The sequence below is a fragment of the Apodemus sylvaticus genome, chromosome 1 (genome assembly GCF_947179515.1).
Source record: "Apodemus sylvaticus chromosome 1, mApoSyl1.1, whole genome shotgun sequence".
In the NCBI taxonomy this organism is placed as follows: Eukaryota; Metazoa; Chordata; class Mammalia; order Rodentia; family Muridae; genus Apodemus; species Apodemus sylvaticus.
In genome coordinates, this window is record NC_067472.1 from 59919986 (window position 1) to 59936263 (window position 16278).

Below are 16278 nucleotides of genomic sequence, written 5' to 3' on the forward strand. Positions count from 1 at the left end.
GATGCAGAGCTGTTGCAGAGCTGATGCAGGAGCTGATGTAGAGCTGATGCAGAGATGATGCAGAGCTGATGCAGAGCTGATGCAGAGATGATGCAGGAGCTGATGCAGAGCTGATGCAGGAGCTGATGCAGAGCTGTTGCAGGAGCTGTTGCAGAGCTGATGCAGGAGCTGATGCAGGAGCTGATGCAGAGCTGTTGCAGAGCTGTTGCAGGAGCTGTTGCAGAGCTGATGCAGAGCTGATGCAGGAGCTGATGCAGGAGCTGATGCAGAGCTGTTGCAGAGCTGATGCAGAGCTGATGCAGAGCTGTTGCAGAGCTGATGCAGGAGCTGATGTAGAGCTGATGCAGAGCTGATGCAGAGATGATGCAGGAGCTGATGCAGAGCTGATGCAGGAGCTGATGCAGAGCTGTTGCAGGAGCCGATGCAGAGATGATGCAGGAGCTGATGCAGAGATGATGCAGGAACCAATGCAGGAGCTGATGCAGGAGCTGATGCAGGAGCTGATGCAGGAGCTGATGCAGGAACCGATACAGGAGCTGATGGAGGAGCTGATGCAGAGCTGATGCAGAGTGCACAGAGGGTGCTTGTTCTCTGGCTTGCTCAACTTGACTTTGTACAAAACCCAGAATCATCAGGGATGGCACCTCCCATAGTGGGCTGCATCACTAAGCTTGCTTTCTTTCTTTCTTTCTTTCTTTCTTTCTTTCTTTCTTTCTTTCTTTCTTTCTTTCTTTCTTTCTTTCTTTCTTTCTTCCTTCCTTCCTTCCTTCCTTCCTTCCTTCCTTCCTTCCTTTCTTCCTTCCTTCCTTTCCTTTCTTTTTTTTTCTTTTTGTTTTTTTTTCATAACAGGTCTTCTCTATATTACCCTGGATGTCCTGGAACCCCCTCTGTAGACCAGGCTGGCTTCAAACTCAGAGATCCTCCTGTCTCTGCCTCTCAACTGCTGGGACAAAAGGTGAGTGCTACCACCACCCTTGATCACCAATTAAGGAAATGCCACACAAGCCTGCCTACAGCCAGAGCCTATGGAGGCATTTTCTTAACTGAGGCTTCTTCCTCTCTGTTGACTCTGGCTTGTGTCAAGTTGACATAAAACCACCCAGTCCACCGAGCATATTCAAAAGACAAATCTTGTGCAGACATCCTAATTGCTGAGTGACTTACTGTTCATAGACCTGTATTCACCACAGACTCTACAGTCAGAACCATATATATAATACTCAGCTGCCCATTTGATGTGAAAACTGGTCCCCTGGACTATGTTTGTAATAGCTTTCATCTGTTTCTTTTTTAGGAGCAGAAAATTCCTTAGCTTTTTTCCCTTCCTACAAGTCGGAAGCTTAGCTGTATGTGTTTCTTGCTCTGAGTACCTCCTCATTCCAAGGCAGACCAATCCAAGACTTCCAAGACTTCCTCATTCTCCTGTCCTCTCGGCAGCCTTGGCTCCAGCATTCCCTGGGGCTCCTTTTCTGTCCTAACTAGACAGTCTGTGTGTCTTTCTGCCCCATTTGCCCTTTCTCATTGTAGACCTAAAGTAACAATTTTGGAATTTTGGTTTCTTTTAAAAACACAGAAATATTAGTAGAGTATGTTTTCATGTTAATACCAGGTGTGGGATATGGGGCTGCTTCAGACTATCCACAGCAGCTGATTTCAATTTGCCTTGTGCAGGGGTGTGAGTTTGCCAGCTACAGATAGTTCCTGTGACTATGTGATGTTTGGAATTCTAGGAACTTTCAGGGGGTACATAAATGTGAGGGTCCTGAGAGGTGTGGTAGATTGTTGGTTGCTGTTGGCCACCATTTGTTCAGTAGTCATGTGCAAAGAATAAACAATGAGAAGAAATTAAGATAGTCTCACTGTGAAAAATCAAACTTGCCCCAAGGAACTCAACACCACTAATCAGCAGGAAATAGTCTAATGATAATGTCATCCCCTTTCCTTTCTATCCTTTTTTCTCTCCAGTCTATGTCAGGGGGTTGAAAGAGCTGAAAAGGGGCAGAGAAGTGTGGAAAATAAAAGAACCCACAAAGTAGCAAAAGACCAGCTATATAGACTCTCATAAGAATGATCACTAATAACCACATGACAGAGTCAATAGTAGGCTGTCATAAAATCTCCTCTGCCAAAGAAATTAGTCCATTGATTTTCAATTTAGCCTCAGGCAAGCTCTTGAGATGAGGGCTGATAGTAGACACAGTCTTTTCCCCAATATAATAAGAATGGTCTCCAGGCTAGTTGCTACTCCAATTCCCCTCTGACACCCCTTGAACAGGTCTCCACAGTCATCACCTGCCTCAGAGCCACTGTCCTTCAAATTCCTACTAGGATGGCTGTTAAACCTAGTGCTTACATGACAAACCACTTCCCTAGTCCTAAGTCTCAAATCCCCCCACATTCCTTCAAACAACAGCATGGTCAGGCCTGTTGCAACAACAGCCCCTGAACTGACTTATTATGCATGAGTTACTTTTCTATTGCTATGATAAGATACCATGACCAAGACAACTTATAAAAGGAAGACTGTATAAAAGCAAGAAAACTTAGAAAAGAAAGAGTTCATGATGGTGGAGCAAAGACATGGTGGCAGGAATAGCTGATAATTCATGCTTCAAACTACAAGCAGAAAGCAAAGAAAGCCAACTCAAAAATGGCAGGGGTTTTTTGAAGTCATATCCCCAGTGATACACCGTCTCCAACAGGACCACACCCCTAATCCTTTTCAAATAGTTCCACCAAGCAATCAAGCATATGCACCTATAAAGCCCATTCTCATTCAGCCCACCACTGACTAGGCTTTCCTGTGTCCCCATGTTCCTGGGAGAGGTGTCAAAGGAGCATGCCCCTGCCTCTTTAAGGAGGTGGCACAGAACGGTGCTTGTCTTCCGTGGGTGGCATGCCATTTCCAACTGTACTCTGTGCGTTATTTGGCTACCCTCATCTCTGAAAGCCATAGTCCTTGTGAAAAAAAAAACCAAACAGCCTAGGTTCAAACCCTAGCTTTACTTCTGCATGCTGTGGGGTTTAGGACAAGTTCCTTAACTTCTGCTGCTGTTTCTTCATCCATAGATGTGACTGTGATGGACAGAGCTCTCAGAGTATTGACCAGACTGACTGAAGTCTTCCTCTACCAGACCCTGTATAAATGACAGTGGTTCAAACAATGACTGGGAACAAGGGCACAAGGATCTACAGAACCTAGGTGGGATAGAAATGAAGAATGGAGCCTGAGACTGGGGCTGCCCAGAAGAAGATTAGAGAGTGGACAGAGCCTGAAGTGTCCAGAGCGTAGCAGGGGAGAGGCCAGTGCTAGGCTGAGATCCCAAGCAGAGCTGGTCTACAAGTATTCACTATTGCAAGGGTAGGGGAATGTGCCACCTCCAACCCCGCAGCTGAGGAGCCAAAGATGAAGTCAACAGGGAGAGGTGATATTGTCCTGACTGCATGCAGGTGTTAGGCTAAAACATGAAGTTCATCTCCTAGCCTGAAACTCCAGGCAGAGTCCATATAGCCAATATAGCCAATATGAACCCTAACACTGGGGTCTGAGATTTGATCAGACCCCAAATTTCACCTGATGGTGGATTCCAGGTGGGATCCCAAGAGCTTACTGGCAACAAACCTTAATTTCCAGCTTAAGGTTTAATTAAAAAGCCCTGTCTCAAAAGGTGGAGAGCAACAGAGGAAGACACCCCACATTAACCCCTGGATTCCATAGGCTAACCAGTGCCTTCTCCATACATATACACTGGGGGTGGGGAGAAGGTAGTACAGAGTCAGACACAGGTGTGGCACACGCCTGCAATTCCAGCACTAAGGAAGTAGATGCCAGGGGATTGCTATGAGATTGAGGCTAGTGTTGACTACATGGTGAGAACTTGCCTAAAAAATACTAGTCTGTAAAGATTAGAGTGGATTAGTCTGTAAAGCTGGTAAGAATTCAGTGGACATCAACAATGTAAAATACTATCATTAGTTATGTCTGTGGTAACATGTTATAATCCCAGCACTTGGGTGAAGCAAGAAGATCATGACTTTGAGGCTAGCCTGGGCTACATAGTGGGACCTGACTCAGAACAATAACAAAATACTATTGTTTTAATAAAATAAATAGCTTGAAAGGTAGGAAATCGACATTGGATAAAAATATAAAATCAAGAAACTGGAGAGATGACTCAGAGTTTAAGAGCACTGACTGTCCTTTCCACAAGACTTGGGTTAAGATCCCAGCACCTTCATGGAAGCTTACAATTCCTGTGGGATCTGATACCCTTTTATGACCTTTTATGACCTTTGTTGACACTGGATGCAAATGGTGCCCATACATGCATGCTGACAAAACACTCACAGACAAAAAAATAAAAACTTTTAAATTTAATGCACACTCATATAAAGGTTTGGCATCTAATGTCTACACTCTTCAGCATTTGCACAGAGATGTTGATTCTATCCACACATTAGATGTGCACATAAAAAATTATAAATTAGCCTCCAAGGAAGAAAGCACCTCTAGAACTTCTAAGGGAGTAAAAGTAAAATGGGAACAAGTAAAGCCACATTCATCTAACACAAAAGGAAACAGATAAAAAACAGAGGAGAGTCAAAGAAAGAACTTTTAAGGTAGTAAAAGTAAAATGGGAACAAGTAAAGCCACATTCATCTAACACAAAAGGAAACAGATAAAAAACAGAGGAGAGTCAAAGAAAGAAGCTCTAAGTGCTGAGCATGAACACCATTCACTACAATAAGTATAAACGAACTAAAAACAGCTTAAAATGCAGAACTTCTAAGAAATAACCAGAAAGAAAACAAACTGTCAGCTGTGGTGACATGTACCAGAAACCTTAGCACTTAGCTGAGGCAGGAAGTTCCTAAGTTCAAAGCCAGCTAGGGCTAAATAGTGAGACCCTGATTTAAAAACAACCTGGGTTTGGTTGTACACTCCAGTACTTGAGAGTGGAGGCAGGAGGATAAGGAGTTTAAAGGCAGCCTTTGTTAAATGAAACTTTGGCTCAAACAACCAAAATATCAAGCCTAAATGTGAAATAAACAAATGAAGAAAAGCTAATCTCTGCTCTGTTCACAGGAGACTCACCTACAACACAAGGGTATGAGAGAATGAAGTTTAGGATATGAAATACACATCAAGTCACAAACCATCAAAACCAATTTACTTTAGCTATATTGATATTTATACACCAGATGGTCTGTACTGCTCCTTCCATCTTTACCACATGACACTTCCCTCTTATCCATATAACATCCTCCATCTTGTCCACACTGCACCTTTCGCCTTGTCTACTTTGCATTCTTTATCTTGTTCACAATGGATGCCCCATTTTGTCCACACTGCATCCTCCATCTGGTCCACACTGTATCCTCCATCTGGTCCACACGGCACTTTCCATATTGACCACTCAGCATCCTCCATTTTGTCTACTCTGCATCCTCCATTTTGCCAACTCTGCTGTCCTCCATTTTACCCACTCCGTAGCCTCCATTTTTTTCCACTCAGCACCCTCCACCTTCTCTTTCCATTTTCTCCATACTTCACTTCCGTTTTGTCCTCTTCACCCTATTTGTTGCCTATTAACCAACTTTCATCTTGTTCACCGTGCATGTTCATTTCTCTATACTGTACTCTCCATTTTGTCCATATTGTACCTTTCATCTTGTCAATTATGTACCCTCTGTCTTGTCTACTCTTCATCTTCTCTTGTGTCTACCCTGCACCCCTCCACTTTGTCTGCACTGCATCCCCCATCTTGTCCTCTCAACAAGACTCTCTCACAGCCCTGGATCACCTCCCATCAACAGAAGCAGAACAAATGACCAAGAAAGGAGAGCAATACCTATCTCTTGTCTCCCTACAGAGTGTATGGGCTGAGTTGTATGTACCTGAAATTCAACTGCGACCCTCAGAATGTGATTGTTTGAGGTGGTGTGCTGGCTAGTCTTTGTTAAGTTTCAACCAGCTGAGGTGCCTATTTAACTTCAAAGTGGACCTAATCCATCTTCTCCCAGCATCCCTCAGTCCCTACCCTATGGCTGGCATACCCTGAACCCAGGGGCTGGGCTATTGTTCCCCCAAAAGGCTTTTCCCTATATAATCCAGACATTTTGGTTACCAATCCCCTTTGTACTTCATTTCCCTTTCTCCTCCCTCCCTTCCCTCCCCTTCTTCCCATACGGCCCAGTTCAGCCTGGTCATGGGCATTCTGAACTCTCCCAGATGTTTCTGCCTCTGACCATGTCTCCCTTTTATCTATAATAAACTCTCTCCTCCACCATGCCTAGGAGCAGTCATTTCCCCATTTTTCCTTTTTATTTCTTCTTTTCATTCAGTCTTATATCAGGGTGACACACAAATTAGAGTTATCTGAATGGAGAGAACTTTAATTGAGAAAATATCTCCATAAGATCTGGCTATACACCACTTTTTTAATTAGTTATTGATGAGGGAGGATCCAGCCCATTGGTGGTGGTTCTCTCCCTGGGCTGGTGGCCCTGGGTTTTATAAAAAAGCAGGCTCAGCAAGCCATGGGAAGGAAGCCAGTAAGCAGAACTCCTCAATGGCCTCAGCATCAGCTCATATCTCCAAATTTCTGACCTGACTTGCTTTGGTGACGAACAGCAATATGGAAGTATAAGTTGAAAAAACCTTTTCCTCCCCAATTTGCTTTTTTGGTCATGTTGTTTCCCTGCAGCAATAGGAACCCTACCTAAGACTGGCAGGGTCTTTAATTAAGGTGATTGTGTTAAGATGGGACCATGTAGGTGGGCCTAAGCTATGTGAACATGGCCCTTACAAGAAGAGGGTCAGGACACAGACACATGGAGGATGACCATGAGGACACAGGAAGAAGAAACTGTCTGCCAGCCATGGAGAAAGGCTTTGGAGGAATATTCCAGCCTCAGGAGGGGGACAGTAGACATCTGTGGTCAGAGCCCCCAAGTCTGACCCCTTCTTGGGCCCCAGGAAAAGAAGCTCAGCATGTGGTGGAGCACAGTGCATAGCTGCTCCAAGGGAGGAAACACATTCTCTAGAACACTGGACCCAGCCAGGGCCGGAGAGCTGATGACGGAGCTGGTCAGGACCTGACCTCCTGGGTCCACACCCGCTGTGGGGACATGAGTGGACAGCTGTAGCATGCTTGTGACCCCTGGAAGTGACTGGGGAGCAATGCTGCAGAAGGATGGGGACTACAGCTGCCACCTGTTTGTCTAACCACCCCCTTCTGTCCCCCACAGCACTGTCTTCTTGGCAGCCCTGCTGCCCAGGCCAGGTCATTTCAGGCCATAGGCTAATAATCCCTAGTAGACAGTGCTAAGCCCCAGTGGGAGCAATGCCTCCTGTGGCACCCACCTATTCCCCCTTTGCCTCCTCTGCCCCAGCAGCCCAGTTAGACCCACTGACAGCTGACTCCCTTCCTGCCCATACTCTCTGACTCTCTGTCTACTGTGGGTAGATTCGGTAACAAGAAAGATCCTAACCATCTCCAGGCCTCCAGAATGTCTTACCATCTGATCCCTAGCCACACAACAGCCTCTCTGCCACCCACCCCCTCCCATGAACATGAAGCAGCAAACCAGAAGCACATTCCAGGTCCAATCTGTTGGTGTCTGCTCCCTGCACCCTACCCCCCACCCCGATGAAGTAATGTCCTGTGGAGGCCATGAGGAAAGGGCGGGGTACATCTGGGTCTAGGGAACTTGTGTGGTCAGGCTTGTTCCAAAGGCCTCTGGGATTGGAGCTGGCCAAAGCTAAGTCAACACTGGGAGCTGACAGCACCTAGGATCTTCAGGCAGGCAAGAGAGCCCAAACCCATCTCTCCAACTATACTGAGAAGGGTCAACCTAGGGTTGACTAGAGGGGGTCCACAGAGTTTTGTCTAAGGCCACTCAATGCAAGGAAAGAGGTTAGAATGGATTCAAGCCCTGGGCAAGAATGAAGAGATACCTGCAGCCCGAGGCAGAGAGACACCTTGCTTGCCTGTCTAAGCCTCAGTCCAGAAGGTGTGGGAGCATGTGAGGTGACATATCTATAGTCCTAAGCTCCTCCCACTCCAGCATCAGGCAGCCCTCTGAACTCAGTAAGGACGCAGGGACTTGTCCACTGAGAAGGCCTGGAGCCTTTGTGTCAGCTGTAGCATGAGAAACTGAGGCCTGGGTGTGGGAGGACCATACCTGGGGACACAAGAAGAGTCAAAAGAACAAGAGGCAGCTCAGCTGGCCCTGACCATGGCCCGACCTTTACTCCCGACTCTCTTACTCTTCCTTCCCTGACACTTACTCATTCCTTCAGTCAGTCACTCACTCCTTCACTAATTCATTCACTCAGTCACTCCTCACTCACTTATTCACTGATTCATCCATTCACTCACTCAGTCACTCATTCACTAATTCATTCACTCAGTCACTCCTCACTCACTCATTCACATGCCCATTCTTCCCATGATTCATTCATTCTCCTGCTTCTTTCTTCCTTTGGTCTGTCTCTCACTCTCTAGATCATATGGCCGTGCATTCATCTCTTCACTCTTTTCTGATTTTTTTGTCCCTTTCCTATGTACACAATCTCAGGGGACAGATAGATCCAAACGGCCTTGGTAATCAGTTTCTAAGGGAGTCTGAGCTGAGATGAATTGATCCCAAGAAACCCACAGAGAAAAGATTAGAGGCTAGAAAGGGTGGAAGAGCAGGCAGACGAGAGCAGATAGAGCTACTCTGCAGATGCTGTCCCCGCTCCTGCCCGTCCCCAGGCATGAAGGAGCCCACCATGTGCCCTTTACCGCAGAAGTCCACTCAAGGCCTACAGAGGAAGAAAAATGAGGCAAGAACATAGGAGACTGGTTCCTCACAGGCTTGGAACAAGCCTCCCTCTGCCAGCAGGAAATGGTCATTTATTCATTTCATAAATACATATTTATTTGTTGAGCAATCCCATGTGGCAAAACCATCTCCTAGACTGAATCCTGTTCCCTCTGCCAATGCTAAGCACTGATTTCACCTTGTCTGAAGGTGTGTGTGTGGGGGGGGGGATGATGGGTGAGTGAGGCCATGTCTTTGACCCCCAGATGAAACTGACACCTTCATGAGAAATGACTCCAATGAGTCCCATCCCTCCTCCAGCCAGCCATGGGAGGACTCACGTCAGAAAGACATCCTTACCGTAAACAGGGTATTCTTTGGAACTCTGAATTTGCACTGGGTCCTGGGAAATAGATCTGCCTTTTGAACCCCACACCACAGTGGATGCATGCAAGGATGCCCAAGGACCCCCACAGCCTCGCCGCCACCCAAGCTAGAGGCCTGTGTCTTTGGAACCAGTGCTGACAGGGAGTGAGTTACTTGGGGCAGGGACTAGACAGAGGCCCTAGGCTTAAGATGTTCACCCCTATACACCACTCACCCCCAACTGTCATGGTTACCACAGCTACCTAGCATCCCATTTCCTAAGTACTGGTCCTTTCTATGGAAGGCTCCTACCTTCCCTCCTTACCTGAAGTTCATGACTTTCTGCTAGAAAGTTCCTGGGTGTCACACAGAACATCCGTGGCCCCTCTAGACTGACCCATGAAGTGAACCTTAGACTCTCCTCTGAGGGAGGCTGATCCTATCGGCATCCAGCTGTTGGGATGAGACCACTAGGGTCAGCTGACAGCCATATCGCTGCTGAGTAATGAGTCAGAGGCCATGGCTCTGGTTTGGGGGTTTCAGTGGCCCTCAGTTTAGCTTTTTCTCTCTTTCCTAGCAGATTGTTGTAGAATTTAAGCCTGATTCTTCCTCCCAGCCCCGTGCTGCCAGAAATAAGACTCAGACTCAAAATATATTTACAAATACCTTGGTCATATATCTAGGCTCTTCTCTGACAGGATCATAATTTAAAATAGCCCATTTATTCCAATCTACATTCTGCCACATAGTATCTGTGTTCAGGTACCATGTGTCCATATTGTCACATCTTCCCTGGGAAAATCTCCCTTGCTTCATTCTATCCCAGAATCCTTTCTGCCTCCCAGATATCCTACCTTCTATTCTACCCTTTCCTATAGGTTTTTAAATTGACAGGTGATGCATCCACACAATACACAAGATATTCTCTCTTATTGTGAGACTCCATGGTTAGCCTAGCCTCTTTTCTGGATAGTTTTGAACCCAATACATATGGCACGTCCTTCATGTACCTACATATGGCCACTCATAACACTCGGGGTCACAAGTAGCTCCAAGTGCATGTAGCTTCCTGCTGGGGTGTGAGCTGCGATGGGTTCCTGTGGAAAGAAGTCAACTTGTATTAACACTGGAAAGGGGCTCTGGTATGTTCGCACACACCTTTCATCCCAGCACTCAGGAAGCAGAGGTAAGTAGATCTCTGTGAGAGCAAGGCCAGCCTGGGCCACATAGTGAGTTCCAAGTTAGTCAGGGCTACATAGGAAGACCTTGTCTGAAAGAAAAAGAAAAAAGAAAAAGGCAAGCCAAAAGTGTAGAAAGTTCCAGCATTGTGGGAACAAACTGCCTGACATCCCCCACAGGATCCAGAGTGACTTCACAGAGCCCACAGCGTCGGAGCTAGGCTGGATCGCCCCTCTCTCTCACTTGAACTTATGTGGTGTACCTTTGGGCAAGTGGGCACCTGTGCTGTGTGCTCCCGTGGCATGTTCCGATGGCTGTCCAAAGCCAGCTCTAAGACAGGCAAAGTGGCACACATCTGTAATCCCAGTGCCCAGGAGGCTATGAGTTAGGAGGATCACGAACTCAAGGACAGCTTGGGCTACATATGAGATAAAGCTGGGACTAGATCTATGTGTAGCCAGTTTCTTGATGCATATGAGTTGGGTACCATTTGTGCAGATCTCAGGGCCAGACAACTCTGGAAGACCGCATTCTGTCCTCTCAGCTTTCCTAGTTGCCACCTCTTAGCTATGATCTTATGAGACTCATTGCCAGACAGTTCTATCTGGGTTTCTTTGAGTCTGTAGCCTTAAAGAGCTTTTGGGCCAGATAAGTCAGCATAGCATCTTCCCACCTTTAAGTGATAGAGACCAGCCTGGGAGAAGCCATTCTTTTGGATCTTTGTCCTTCCCTCCCAGCAGGACCCATGCTGGCACACACACCAGCTGGACCCTGGATGTGGGTGGAGGGGCTCACATTTCAGGGAGCTCTCAACTTGCCAGGGTGCGCCATACCTGATATCTCCAGAATACCACCTGCCGAACAGGTCACTCTGAAATTAAATCATGGCTGAGAGAGCTCCCTACATCACCATTTACCATGTCATCGTTCCTCTTCCCTTCCCGCATCACTGCAAAGCCAGCAAAATATGGGGCAGTTAGCCTCCTCTCGTCTATTAGAACAAGAAGAAATCCCTCCTCAGAAGCATTGCGTCCCACTTATGTGTAATAGATACACATTAATTAATTAATTAATTAATTAGATTAATTAATTAAATCTGTAGTCCACACTAACGTGTAATAGATACTTGGGACACACAGGCTGCTGCTGTGGCACAGGGGATGATGCTGGGGGATGTTGGTGGTCCTAACAATGTTGAGGATGCTGGAGATGATGCTACAGATAATGGACCGGTTGCTGGGGATGCTGGAGAGGCCAGTGGAGATGCTGGAAATGATGAAAGAGCAGGGGTGGGGAGGAATAGTTGACCAGAATACAGCAGGTACTCAATAAATGAGTTCCCCAATATCTATATCTAAAGATGTTCTCATCTTCTCCAAATGTGATACCGAGAAACAGAAATAGCCAAGCTCACTGGAAAGAAGTGCCCCTAAAAGGCTCCACAGAGATACAATGTGGCTGAGAGCCAGGCCACAGACCTGAGTCCTCTTTGCTACTGCCATGGAGCCTCAGTTGGGCCTCAGTTTCCCTGTCCCTGATCATAAATGATCAAAGGGTCTTATATGCCACTGAGTTTTAGGGAATCAGTATGGTGGACTGACAGGAAGACCCCGAAGTGGATGCCCAACACATCCAATCCCAGAACTTCTCCAGCAGTCCTGATAGGAGGCCAGAACCCACGTAAGCCACCCACCTCACCTTCCTCACACCATGGAGGGTCACCCACAGTCTCACACCCTGCCTGCACCAGGAGGACCCAGTACTCAGAGGGCAGGGATGGCTACCACACTGTGAACACACTGGCTGCAGGTCTCTGTGCTCTTGGCTTTCCTTACCTGCCAGACTCGGCCCTGGAGGCATGTACTGACTGCTAGGGAGCCATCACCATGTTCTGTACCACCAAACACAGACAGCATCTGTCTCTGCAGCTTCTCTGTAGCCAAGGCCGTCTGGCTGGCTCCCTGACAGTGGCCGCAGCTTGTTCCTGTGGAGGTGGCCCCATCTGGGGTCTTGCTGTCTGGTCACAGTCTGTCTGGACTCAGGGACTTAGAGAAACTGCCTCTATGTAACTTGTTTATTTGTCTTTCCAGAGCCCTCAAGGACCCTGGGCAGCTCTGCCTGGAACTGGGGCTGTGAGTGGATGAACTCTGGTTAGCCAGGGGACAGACCACACTCAGATCTGCAGACAAGACCACAGGCTTTGGCCTCTGCCTGGCCCTCCAACCATCTCAGAATGGCCATTTTCTGGGCATGAAGTCTGGGAAGGTTGAGCAGCTCTGGGCACACTCCGGGACGCCATCTAAGCCTGGTGTGCTCAAGCTCTCTCACTTCCCAGCTGGAATTACACCCGGGAGGGGCAGGGTACCTTGGGTAGCCCCAAAGTCCTCCATACCTCGTCAACCCAGGAAGGGTGAGAACTGTCAGGATACTTGGATAATTGGGCTTGAAGGTGTCCAGGCTTCACATCTCATGGAGAGCTATCCAGACAGACAGACAGACAGACAGTGCCAGGGCCACAGATGCCAAGCTACCATATTAGAATCTGAAGCTGGGAGACAGTCAGCCTAGAACATTAAGTCACTGCCCTGACAGCAAAAGCATTTGGGATTCCCAGCTTGAGATGGCTTTAAATTATGTCCATCCAACACCATCATCAGGTTTCCTCACGCCAAAGGCTACCCATGTTCCCGCAGCTCCCATTGGCGGTGTCTCAGAGACAGTGGGAACATGAACATGTTCCTCATTCCACATGCCCAAGACTCACCCTGAAGACCCTAGCACTGGGTCTCAGTGGGGCACAGATGGGGCTCAGTGTAGGTGGTACGTCAGGAGTCTGAGAGAAGAGACAGTCTTAGGCTATTGGTAGTAACAGCCAGAGGGTCCGGCAAGAGTTACAGGAGTTCTTCGCCTTCCGTGAACAAAGAAGGATGGATTCATAGCTATCACAGCCAAAGACTAAAAGCATCATTCTCTAAAACAAACAAACAAACAAACAAACAAACAAACAAACAAATAGGGTCATTGATAGCCAGGACCAGAAACGTCAAGGTTGGGGAACTGCTGGGCTGGGTCAGGTTCAGGAGCAGTTGCCCTTGATATGCTAAGAGGGAAGGACAGGGGAATGACCACAGGGTACCCTAGAGGATTCTGTGGATGTACCCAGGGAACCCCAGACCCTTCATTACAGGTTCTGAGCCCCAGGTTCTGCATGGATGAATATGGCCAATCTAATGGTCCAGCCCACTGCACAATGACTCCGTTAGGGCCGCCCAGTGGAATTCGCCCCTGGAATGCTTCAGGCCAAGCAAGTTTGGTGCTGATGGATTGAGCAGATAACAAGTGACCATTCAATAGAGGAAGATTTTCCCTCCTGGCACCAGGGGAAAGGTTTTCCCACCCTTCCTCCTGGACAAGTCCATAAAAATACCAATCTGCCAAGTAGACATTCTGGAGGTGCCAATCGCGAGGGTGAACCGAGGGCACATCTCACATAAAATTTCCCAAAGCCGCTTTGTTTAAAGCAACAGTGACAGAGGGCTCCAAGTTCAGGCTCCAGCTCCAGCCACCCCATTCTGGGACCTGCTGTCTGGGGGTGGCCACCCGGCCACCTCTCCCAGGATCCCCTACACTGAGTGCAGGTGATGAGTTCAGGCAGGAAGGGCTTCAGAGCCTCTCGTCATGGCTTTTCATGCGGTGCACAGAGCCCCGTCAGAGCTGACAGGTCTAGTCTCACCAGGGAAGGCTCACCTGCTCCCTCTTTTCCTGCTGCTTTGCCACGTGCTTCCAGGCGTTCAGAGAGTCTGTTCTGGAAGGTTTCAGTGCCTTCCAGGGAGGGGTGGTTCTTTCTCCCTAGAGAAGGAGGCATCCTGGGCGGCACTGCCAGGCAACAAGCAGGGCCCAGCATACAATGGCAATACCTGGTTCAAAAGGGCATCAAGTTCGGGGCCACCAGGCTGAGACAATAGACAGGACAATAGGAGCACACCGGGACCTTCCAAAAGCACAGTCCCCTACACCGCCAGGCCTACTGAGCTGGAACAATGAAGAGCTAAGGCTGGGGACACCTGTCTTATCTGACCTTGGAAACTGAGAGTTTGAATGAAAATGGTCCCCACAGGGTCATAGGGAGGGGCGTTATTGAAGGTGTGGCCTTGTCGGAGGAGGTATGTCACAGGAGACAGGCTTGGGGGTTTCAGAAACTCAAGCCAGGCTCTGTGTCACTTTCTCTTCCTGCTGCCAGTGGATCCAGATGTAGAACTCTCAGCCGCTCCTGCAGCACCATGTCTGCCTGCATACAGCCATGCTTTCCTGCCATGACCACAATGGACAAGCCTCTGAAACTGTAAGCCAACCCCAGCTAAATGGTTTCCATTATAAGAGTTACTGTGGTCATGGCATCTATCCACAGTAATAGAAACCCATCACCTGTCTCTGTCATATGCAGATCACTGTGACCTCTAGTGCTGGCCCCTCCTGCAGCACACCACACACACACACACACACACACACACACACACACACACACACACAGCCTCTGGCAGCCCCGACACTCATAGGCAGAGACCATATCTCATCCAAGGCCTTGCTCTTCCCTTCCACTCTGGTCTCGGGGACCCTCCTGAGGTCCCCATGTGCACGCACCATAGCCTCTTATGTCCTGAGATTACTGCATGTGCTCCTCTTCCAGCCTGAAGAGTTCCCCACTTTCCCTGCCACTCAACTCCTGCCCTGTGGCAGCTGGGGCATACTTGCGACGTTGGGAACAAGGATAGTGCCATGATGACTCCATCTAGCATACAGAAGGTGCTGAGCGATGTCTGGGCGTGGACAGATGGGCTTCGTTCTCTAGGCTTCCATTCATCACCAGTGGAAAGGACTAGACAAGGATCTACCCTGGAGCTCAGCCACCACAGACCGGCTCCGCTCTGCTCACAGGGCTGGACGTGGCATCTGTGAGAAGCGTGATAACACTTGCTGAATGAGGCGATGGCTCCTTCCTGGATGTGTTCTGCCTCATTCCTATATTTTCCTAATGAAATCTTTCTTGCAAGGCACCTATAATGGGTTTTCTAACTCCAGGAGAAATTCCAAAGAGCCAAGAGCAGATAAGCAATCTTTATAACAAAGAACAAAGAAAGGGAGGGAGGGACAGGAGAGTCAGGCTGAACCCGGGTTGTGCCTTGGCTTGGCCAGGATGTGACTCAGTTGGTAGAGTGCTTATGTCGCATGCATGAAGGTCTTGGATTCCATCCCCATCTGTGATGGTTTGTGTATGCTTGGTCTAGGGAGTGGCACTGCTAGAAGGTGTGGCCTTGTTGGAGTAGGTGTGTCACTGTGGGTACGGGCTTCAATATCCTCGTCCTAGCTACCTGGGAGCCAGTATTCTGCTAGCAGCCTTCAGATGAAGATGTAGAACTCTTAGCTTCTCCTGCACCATGTCTGCCTGCCTGGATGCTGCCATGTTCCTGCCTTGATGATACTGGACTGAACCTCTGAACTGTAAATCAGCCCCAATTAAATGTTGTCCTTATAAGAGTAGCCTTGGTCATGGTGTCTGTTCACAGCTGTTAAACCCTAACTAAGACACTATCCCTGTGTAGATGATAGCATGCCTGTTATCCCGACACTTAGGAATTAGAAACAGGAAGATGAGAGGATCAGAAGTTGAAGGTTTTTCTCCTCTACATAATAACATTGAGGCCACCCTGGGCTACACGAGACTATCTCAAAACTAACAGAAATCATAAAGACAGGTGGCCAGGACAAATAGCTGTGTAGTTTCAGGACAGTGGCATTTCAGACATGGTGACATTGCTATAGCATTCATTTTACCCATGAAAACAAAGACACATAGGAGGGTCACAGGCAATAGCAGCATGTGGCAGGGTCTCTTGACAGGCAAGGTGGAGCCAACTGTGTGTT